Below are 9415 nucleotides of genomic sequence, written 5' to 3' on the forward strand. Positions count from 1 at the left end.
CTTAGGCAAACAACGGTGTAGCTGCATTTCAGGGCTACGGCCCGGTATGTTACCAGGGTAAACTGAATGGCGCTTAAATGTGTCGCAACTGTGTTTGCTTGCGTTTTGAGACTACGGTAAATCTACCGATAGGAAGCATCATCTCGTACAACGTAGGTCCTTTTAACTTCGAAATGGCAGAGATGAGTGCGGCTGATCCAGCGAATTTCTCTTTTTTTTTCTTTTTTCGTCGACTCTGTAGTATTATTTTTCCTGATTTACATAACTGCATCAGATGAAATCTAATGCTAGAGAGTACTTTATATCCACTTGCTTTTAGTTTCTTTTTTTCCCTCTCTTTTTCCCTTTAGCCTTTATTTTTTGTAGTGAGTAAACAAAAAATGGAAATCTATTTAGTCGAATAAAAAAAATGTTTTAGCAAACGAGTTGATTAAGGAAAAATTTTCGTGGCACTGAATGTACGAAACTTTTTTTTCATGCAAAAATGCGAATATATTATAGACAGATACATATATATATATATATATATATATATATATATATATGTATCTAAAAAAAGCATAATATATATTATATACCAAAGATTTTCTGCATTATGACTTTTATAACTTTAAAATTTACTCTTATATTCGGATTGTATAAATGAAAACTTTTACATCTTCTTTCAAAAAATTTTAATTTAAAAAATTTTAGTTACGTTTTATATATATATAACTTACATATACATAAGTTACATACATATGCGCTATGAACATATGCTAATAATATAATATGAAAGAATCACATATCTGAGCCACCCAATTCATCGTCTTCATTGGAATTGACGGATACAAATTCTATTTGATTGTTCTCATTAACAAAGAATCTTAATAAAGAACCGTTTCATATTCTGATGTTACATGTTGAATTCTGAGCAGGTGATATTGAAGTTATAATATTTTTAGCTTGTTTTCTTCCATCTCAATCTCGAGCATTTGATAATACTTTTCCTAAGAAACTTAAAATCTCCTTTTCCAATACAGATTTCTCTACAACATTTCTGATAAGTAGTATCACGTCTAATATAAAAAAGAAAGTCGATATAAAGAAATTATTATAAATTAAATGCAATATGATTTATAATATATGTAAAGGAAAAATATAAAAACAGTATCACTTTTCATGCAATTAAAAAAGGCTGTATAACACATAAGAAACTTATCATTAACTTTTTTGGGACTTGTAAGTTTCATTGCTATTTGAGCTGTTATACATTTTTTTAACATGTTCACTAATGATGAGTAATAACTTCATTTTTATCTAAACAGATTTTGAGCACGCAATTCTGGAAACAATTTAAGAGTATCATGTTAAAATATTTTTATTGAAATATGTATAATTCAAAACAAATAAATAATTTAAATTTTACTTACCACATCCACTCGTAACTTATTATCATTTTTCAATCTTTCATCAAATTTTATAAACTCTGCAAGATTGGTAATTAGCAAAGAAATATTATGGTTTGCCAAAAATGTATCAGTTTACAAACTGGAGTTTCCTTTATTTGCATCAACCTGTAAATTTTAGTTATTTGTTTTTTAATAAATTTCAAATCACTCTTAACACCTGCCATGTCTGTAGCTAGTATTTATAAAACTAGAAATTATGAATATGTATTTAAACTTTTTCATCAATTGCATAAAGAAACATTTTATTAATTCATTCGCATTTCTTATTTAAATGTGGTTGCATAATATGTAAAGACTGTATAGTATAACAGAAATGCATCAAGAGTCACGTAATTGTAATATTTGCTGATTGATTGAGGTGAAAATCGTATTCTACCCTTGTTTTACATCTAACGATAAAAATAGAATGACATAATAGCATTGACTGTTGTGTCATTCTATCTTTATCATTTATTAGATATAAAAGAAGGATAAAATACGATTTTCATTCCATCCAATCAGCAAATATTACAATTACGTCACATGACTCTTGACGTATCTGTTACACAAGGATTTATAAACTAAAGTCTTCTAAAATATATAATATTAAAATAAATGTTTAAATGATAAATAATTTACTTTAAAATGAAATCATATGAAATTTGTTTCGTTTTTTATTTACTTTATTTACTTGATTTACTTAGCAACAAAATTTCTTTATTTCAACAGGATGTAAATTATTGTTTCAGGTGAAGTTTTCTTTAACTGTGAGTTATTTTGGTTCTGCTCAACTTCAGACGTTGTCTCATTTTCTGAAATAACTTCTTAACAAAGTGAATAAAATCTTCCAAAAAAATTTATAATTTATAATTTTATATTGAAATATACCATAACTTTCTTCAGTACATTCTGCACATGTAGATGAATCGAGTAATTTTTGCTCTTGAATGTCATTAGAGGTGTGACGTAAAATCTGTTGATCGTTCTTCGTGCAGATATTCATATTAGCAGGGACTTTTATATCTTTTACTATCCTTTTTAACACTCTAAGAATTAATAAATTAATAAGTAAAAAATATGTATAAAAAATATTTGTCTTATAGTATTTTTAAAAATTTAAAAATTACCTTGATTCTTAGATGTCCCTTTTAATTCATTTTTCTTTACGAAATTATCAAACAATAACTTCTTTTTCTTCTTGTTCTTTAATTCAAATAGGTTTCACAGATTTCTTTCCTTTAAAATCTTTTTTTTCTTTTTGTCTTCAATTTTAGATTTTTCATACGTTGAGTCTCCAGACGTTGACGTCTCTAAATATTATGGAAGATGTGTAAGATAATGGAAAAATAAAAAGATTAAATGTTTAAAAGGAAGAATGTAAAGTGAAATAGTTGTAGTTTTCATTTCTGTCACAAAATTTTGCCCTGTTAAAATCCTTATTTCCTCCAACTTCTTTTTCCTTGCTCTATGTTTTTCTACGCGTTCATTCATTCTTTAAACAGTTTTAAAATCTGAGCATGTCTACGCAAATTGCATAAATTTTTACCAGGAAAAACTGCTTCAAAGAATCACTGAAGGAGAATCACTTAATAAAATTCTATCAAGTTTTTGTCCATTTCCTACTCAGCATTGGCACAATTAATGAGAATATAGTAATATTAGATAGTAACTGGATACGTGTCTAGGAAAACTGCATACATTTCTACCAATTTTCAATTCGTTGTAGATTTTTACATAAGTATTTTTCGTAAGTAATATTTTTTTCGTAAGTATATAATAAAGTTTTTTTTAAGATTTAAAGTATTTTATGATAGTAATGCGGTTGAAATTATTATATTATTCTATTATTTAAAACTTTTACTGCGATCTTATAATTTTACTTTAAAACTTAATATCATTCATTTTGCCGTTTGCTCAAAATCTTAGTCGTAAAATTAATAAAATTATATAAATTATATGGAATATATATAATACGATGGAATCGCAGCGGATATTTATAAATGACATCAAAAAATATTTTTAAAAGAAGATATATTCAATATAGAATCCTTATTTTTTAATTATGATAAAAATTTATATATATAATTTTAATTTACGTTCATCGAGAATATTAAACACTATAGACTTGTAGGATCAAAATTATTTCGATTGGATATTTTACCTCATCAATGATTTTTCTTTAATCCTTTTGTAATAATTCATTGTGAATGTCCATCGATTTCGATTTTTTTCTTAAAACGCAGAATTTCAGAAAGTTGAGAACAGCTTATCGATATGCAATAATATTTCATCTCGCGCAACACGTGTCGCGCGAATATATCAGGAATATAAATTGTAGGCAATGACGAAATCCATGGCCACACCTCTATTCTGTTCCGGATGTATTAATCCATTTATTTTATGGAACAAATACAATAAATCAGAGATTTACAATGAAAATAAAGGAAACAAGAGAAAATAAACGCAAAACATATATTATTACAAAAAAAATGACTTACAGTACTCCAATTTAATTTAAGATAATCTTGTATTATTATTTTCATTGAATTATTTACTGGATTACATTGTCATATGTATTGGGGCGAAAAAATAAATTTTTGCGGATTTTATAAGTATAACATAAAAATAAATTACAAATTTTTGTATGAAAGATTGATCATAAATTGGATCAAAATATTGGCTTACAATATGTATATAAAATACAAAAAAATTACTAATTTTTTATCTACAGTATTAAAAGTTTAGAATTTTTTGTTTTATAAGAGAAAATTTAATACGTATAAAAAATTTGCCCTTTTTTCTCACAGTATTTGCATTCTTAATAATGTATAGAAGCTTTATAATTAATAAGTGTTGATACTGAAATTTATTCATTTAACACGAATTATTACTTTATACATGGACTTTTAAAAAGAACATATAAATTGAACCTTATTACTACTTTTTTGCGATACTGATTAGTGTGAGAGACATGTTCTCTGTATCGTGAGAGACCGTCATTACGAAAAATATATATTTTAACAGTTCGATAACAGTTTGACGTTGAAGGAATTAATTAATGTAATTAAAAATGTAACGAGTGTAATTAAAAATGAAGCGAAAATAAAAACATACGTTCGTTTCAAAGTTTGTCTTAATTTATTTAAATATGTACATGTAATAAATAGCTGCGGAGCGAATTTTAAAAAACAAATAAAAAATAAAATAAAAGTCCCGAAAAATAAAAAATTAGATTGAATTACGCTGTATTATATTATATGCAAAAAATTAAATTAAAATTACATTATGTATATTATTTTTATTGCATAAAAAATACAATTTATAAACTATTAATTATCTTTGATTTAGTTATATTTTTAATTTTTCTATTTTCACTATTATTAATGATTTATTCTTAATTTTGTACATTTTTCTTAATTTTTTTTGTCTTCGATTCCAATTTTATTTTCCTTTAATTTTAATCAATATTATTTCTTATATATTTTCTACATATTTTTTCGGACTATTATTTTTTGTTATATTTTTATTTATTATTTACATTGAATAATTTATCAAATTTATGTTCAATATATTTTTTGTTATAATTACTAATGAAATAATATATTAGGCTAGTAGCTCTTTTTTTACTATACTAATTTTATAATTTCTTACTTATATTAATCAATATTATCCTTATTTTCAATATTCTGGTTTCTCGTCTCTCTAACACTATCTTGTTTTAAATATGTCTGAATACGAATGAATAATCAAACTCAATGATACATAAATATTATACTATTAATTTAATTCTGTAATTTAATAAATTATGAAATGTTTAATTTCAAATGTTAAATGTGCGTTAAATGTATTTACAATGATTTATGCCTATAATTAGTATTTAATGATAATAACCTAAGAAGTAGAATATTATTTAGCTAATAAAGAATCGATGCTAAATTGAGCGTAAATTAATGATGAAAAGTAATCAATGCATATTTCTTGAAAATTGATTAAGTAATAAATAATATGGTGTCTCTATTATAAACATTTCTTAATTTCATGAAAAATTTTGCTATAATTATACTAGTAATATATATTTGCATTAATAACATTATGGAACAAAATTTGATTTTTTTTACAACATGAGTGTGAACAGCCATTTCTGACGTATTTTTGTCTGCTAAATACAAATCCGTTGACAAATTTGGTTAGCACGTCACAATTTTGGGAAAAACGGCGCCAAAGAGACAAGAAACGATTTTGAAGATTCTCATGATGTTGCAAAATTTTTTTCTAAATTTCATTAATGTTATGCGAAAATATCAACTTCTAGCTTTAAAATGCGTTTTGGTTCGCGTTTTTTATTTTCGAAATATTAATTTAAGATTAATTTTGTTCCTCCCCCATGCAATACATGTATCTACATGTATATCTCTCGAAAAGTATATCTCTCAAACTAAATTACATTTTAAAGCTATTAAAAGTAATTCATACTTTCATATGGCATTAATAAAATTTAGAAAAAATTTTAATACCGATTCAACAAACGAAAATCTTTAAAATTTGTTTTTACCACTTTGATATCATTTTTTCAAAATTGTAATGTGATAGACAATTTTGACAGATTCGTATTCAGCAGATAAAAATACGATAAAGTGACTATTTACATTCGTGTTACAAAATGGTGTTCCACAGTAATGAACCTTTTTTTAAATATTAATAAAGCTTAGTATAAAACACAAAAAATAGTATACGTGTCGAACACGAGCATATATTCTAAAAAGATACACAATTTGACAAGTATTGAGAAATATATCCAATATAAGATCGGATAGACAGCATGATATTGGATACGTGAAGATTAATACCAGATAAGATTAAGACCAGATACTTTCACGGAAACATTATTACGCCATGACCCTTGTTTCAGGAATAAGTAAAACTTTTTTTCGTCAGGAGACTCGATTTGGCGAAAGTTCGAAAGAAGAAGACAATAAGAGAACAAATGGAACAAAGCGTAAGGCAGATAGTATATAGGTCACCCATGAAAATAAGTAGAATTCATGATTTCCGACGGTGACATTAGCGCCTTTTTCACAGTGGCGCAAGGAACGCGACTTCGCGATATTAAAAAGAATATACAAATGGATAAGCTTTCGAGCTCTTCTTGAGATATTACGTTGCTCGAAGCTATGAATAATTTCTGCACCCGACGACAGTGCCAGGATCTGTTGCTTACACTTTGCGGAGCAGGTATTTTCATCACTGAAATTTTACAATAATTTTCCGAAAAGTGCACGAGTGCTGTATCATCTCTCATATTATTAATCGACGTATGTTCCCTATGAACTTACAGTTCTTTTTACAAGAGAGAGCGTAATCGATATTCGGAATAAACTCGGTCATCTGAAATTCATTTAGAGTTGCATTCTCGTTATGTTGTTTTTCCATTTATATAACAGCAAGACTTTTTTGATAGATCGCTTTGGTTGATCTCTTTTCAATTACGTCTACAAAATATAATTGGATTTAAATTTTGATTTATAATTTAATTTATTTCCTAAATTCTTTGGAGTGGAACTCTTCTAAAGAGCGAAACTTGAGCTAGTCTCAAAAAAGTGTACTGTGATTCAATTTTCAATTTTTAAAAGTGAGATTTTACTTTTCAGAGTGACAATTCACTCTAAAAGTTTTAGTAATATTATAATAATATATAATAATATTCCCTTGCTGTGTATTACATCATTGATCAATACTTATAGTAATTAGAGAAGTGTACAAATATGTACTATTACAATGTTTAATAATAATTTTTAAAAAATATTTGTGATAAGAATTTTTTATGTGAAACTGTGAAAATAAACTGTGTAATGAATATGTACAAAATAGGAAAAACCTAGTTTTATTTTTTTGAAACGAATTTCTATCGATTACAGGTGTACTGAAAATGTTATTTGAAACCGTGTATACATACATGGCTGCTTAAAGCCCATTTATTTCCGCGCGATTCAATTTCGTCACCTCTTCGAATTCTTCCTCCCATGAATACGACGGTCCCGCATTTCACAACGCTCATCGATTTCGCGGAGAAAAGATCGAGTTTATAAACTGTTCATGACCAATGAGTGCTCGACTTGTACACGAACTTCTGCATTTTGAAGTGGCGCACCGAGAATCGAGGTCTACTGTCTCGTCGATTGTCTCATCTAAATAGCGTTTACAATCGAAATCACAATGGTTCCCTGCTTGCAAAACGACCAAACTTTTGAATTGTCAAACTCTTTGACAAAGTAAACATAATAAAAACTATGGTTCTCATCTCACGCTGATCTTTTCAATTTAATGGCTTATAATTATGTAAATTTATTTATGTCAAAGATGTTTAAAGTATAATCTTTTAAACGTACTCCTTTATGTTTTATTAGCATTTATTATTATTCTCTGTTCTCTCTTCTTTCTTATTTATATTTTTTTATAAGTTGATAAAATGTTTGTAATTAATTTAATTAAGTATGTTTTAATTATTTAAAGAAAATATAAGTACATTATGAAGATTCAAAAATACTTAATACTTTTCATGATAATTATAATCTTTTTTTAAACATATGAAAAGAAAAATACAGTAGTTATATGAAGCATTTAGAATGCATGAATAACTCGCTTAATAATTAAAGCAGGAAGCAAAGCTACTGCATTATTTATCATCACGTTAGTCTTCCTTTTGACCTACGTTTCACTCGATTTCTTATTCGTCTCATCTTCAAAGAATCCAGAGCCGACATTCAAAGATCTTTACATTCCAATAAGCCTTTCAATACTTTTTGAATAAATAATTGAACAATCAGAGAAAAAAATTTACGATCTATCAAACAGATAGATTCTAAATATGTCATAAATTAATTTCTGAATATTGATTCTCTCATTTTTTTTCAAAAGGAATGTAAAGAACTGATAAATAAATTACACTGTTAAAAGGAGTAAATGCTACTTTAATGTATGAGCAGTTATTTGTTGATTTTATTTTTGGTATAATAAATAAAAAAAGGACTTTTTTATTGTAGTGAGAAAAGCGATTTATAAACTCTGTATTTCCACAATTATTCTTCAATTATAAACCAATTATATGTCTATTTCAAATCAATATCTAACTTTTGTGTTCCTGTAGTCGCCGTGCTTTTCTTAACTGGATAATTTATTTAAGGAGGAGAAATATTAAGGAGACGTGCTAAATCTCGTACCTTTGGCGAAGTGGCGTGCGAATAGCGATAACGACAAAAAGCGAGCGAAATGGCGCGATATCGAAGTTGAATCTGTGGTAACGAAGCACTATAACGGGTAGATCGATACGCAGAGCGAGCCCTTTCATTTATCCGATGTGTTTCGTCGCACTCTCTCTCTGCATGCGACTCTAGTGAAAAGTTTCTAGTGAGCGTGCAGCTTATAGGACGCGTAACGCGGTCGCATATTTTGCAGCAGCAAAATCGTTCCTCTGAGATCAAAACTGCGCGACGGCGTCGTTTTCCTGGAAGAATGAGAATATGGGTCGCAACGCACATAGGTCGAAAGAAGTGGCAATAAAATCCGCGAGAAAACGCGAAAGCGGTTACGTTTATTTTTCACCAAACGCTACTACGAGACAGCATCTTGAATCCGCTCCATTTTTGCGACGCAGAATCTTTGTCAATTTTTCCAATCATTAAATTACGTTCGATTCCAAATAGAAGCGAAAACGCGTTACTGGAACACGGGACTTCTTGATAAATCGGTCGAGATTCGCATCTCACTGCGGATTCATCATTATATAGGTCATGCTTTGTAATGTCGACGTGTTCATGGCACATCGCTTAAAGGGGTTTAAATCTGACATTGTCGACAGCATTGACCACTCAACAATTCCAGTGCTTCATGTAATATCGCCACGAGTGATTTCCTCGTATCCGCATTATTATTGGCATTACGTGCCAATGAAAATTATTGTTTCTGCTTTGTCACAAAGCAATCAGAGA

The 9415-nt window shown here is 27.9% G+C and overlaps 1 long non-coding RNA gene across 2 annotated transcripts; it reads right to left on the minus strand.

Moving 5' to 3' along the window:
• Positions 1 to 650: 650 nt before the first annotated feature.
• LOC105151784 (uncharacterized) lies at positions 651 to 9415 on the minus strand. 2 transcript variants are annotated; one of them, XR_846865.2, is made up of 5 exons: positions 8648 to 9415; positions 2558 to 2740; positions 2319 to 2476; positions 1413 to 1556; positions 651 to 1324 (listed from the first exon to the last, which is right to left on the minus strand). It is a non-coding gene; the product is annotated as an uncharacterized LOC105151784 (long non-coding RNA). The 2 variants fall into 2 exon arrangements; XR_846864.2 differs by lacking the exon at positions 8648 to 9415 and having other exon boundaries at positions 2558 to 4626.

Source organism: Acromyrmex echinatior, chromosome 3 (genome assembly GCF_024713525.1).
Source record: "Acromyrmex echinatior isolate Ae372 chromosome 3, ASM2471352v2, whole genome shotgun sequence".
Lineage (NCBI taxonomy): Eukaryota > Metazoa > Arthropoda > Insecta > Hymenoptera > Formicidae > Acromyrmex > Acromyrmex echinatior.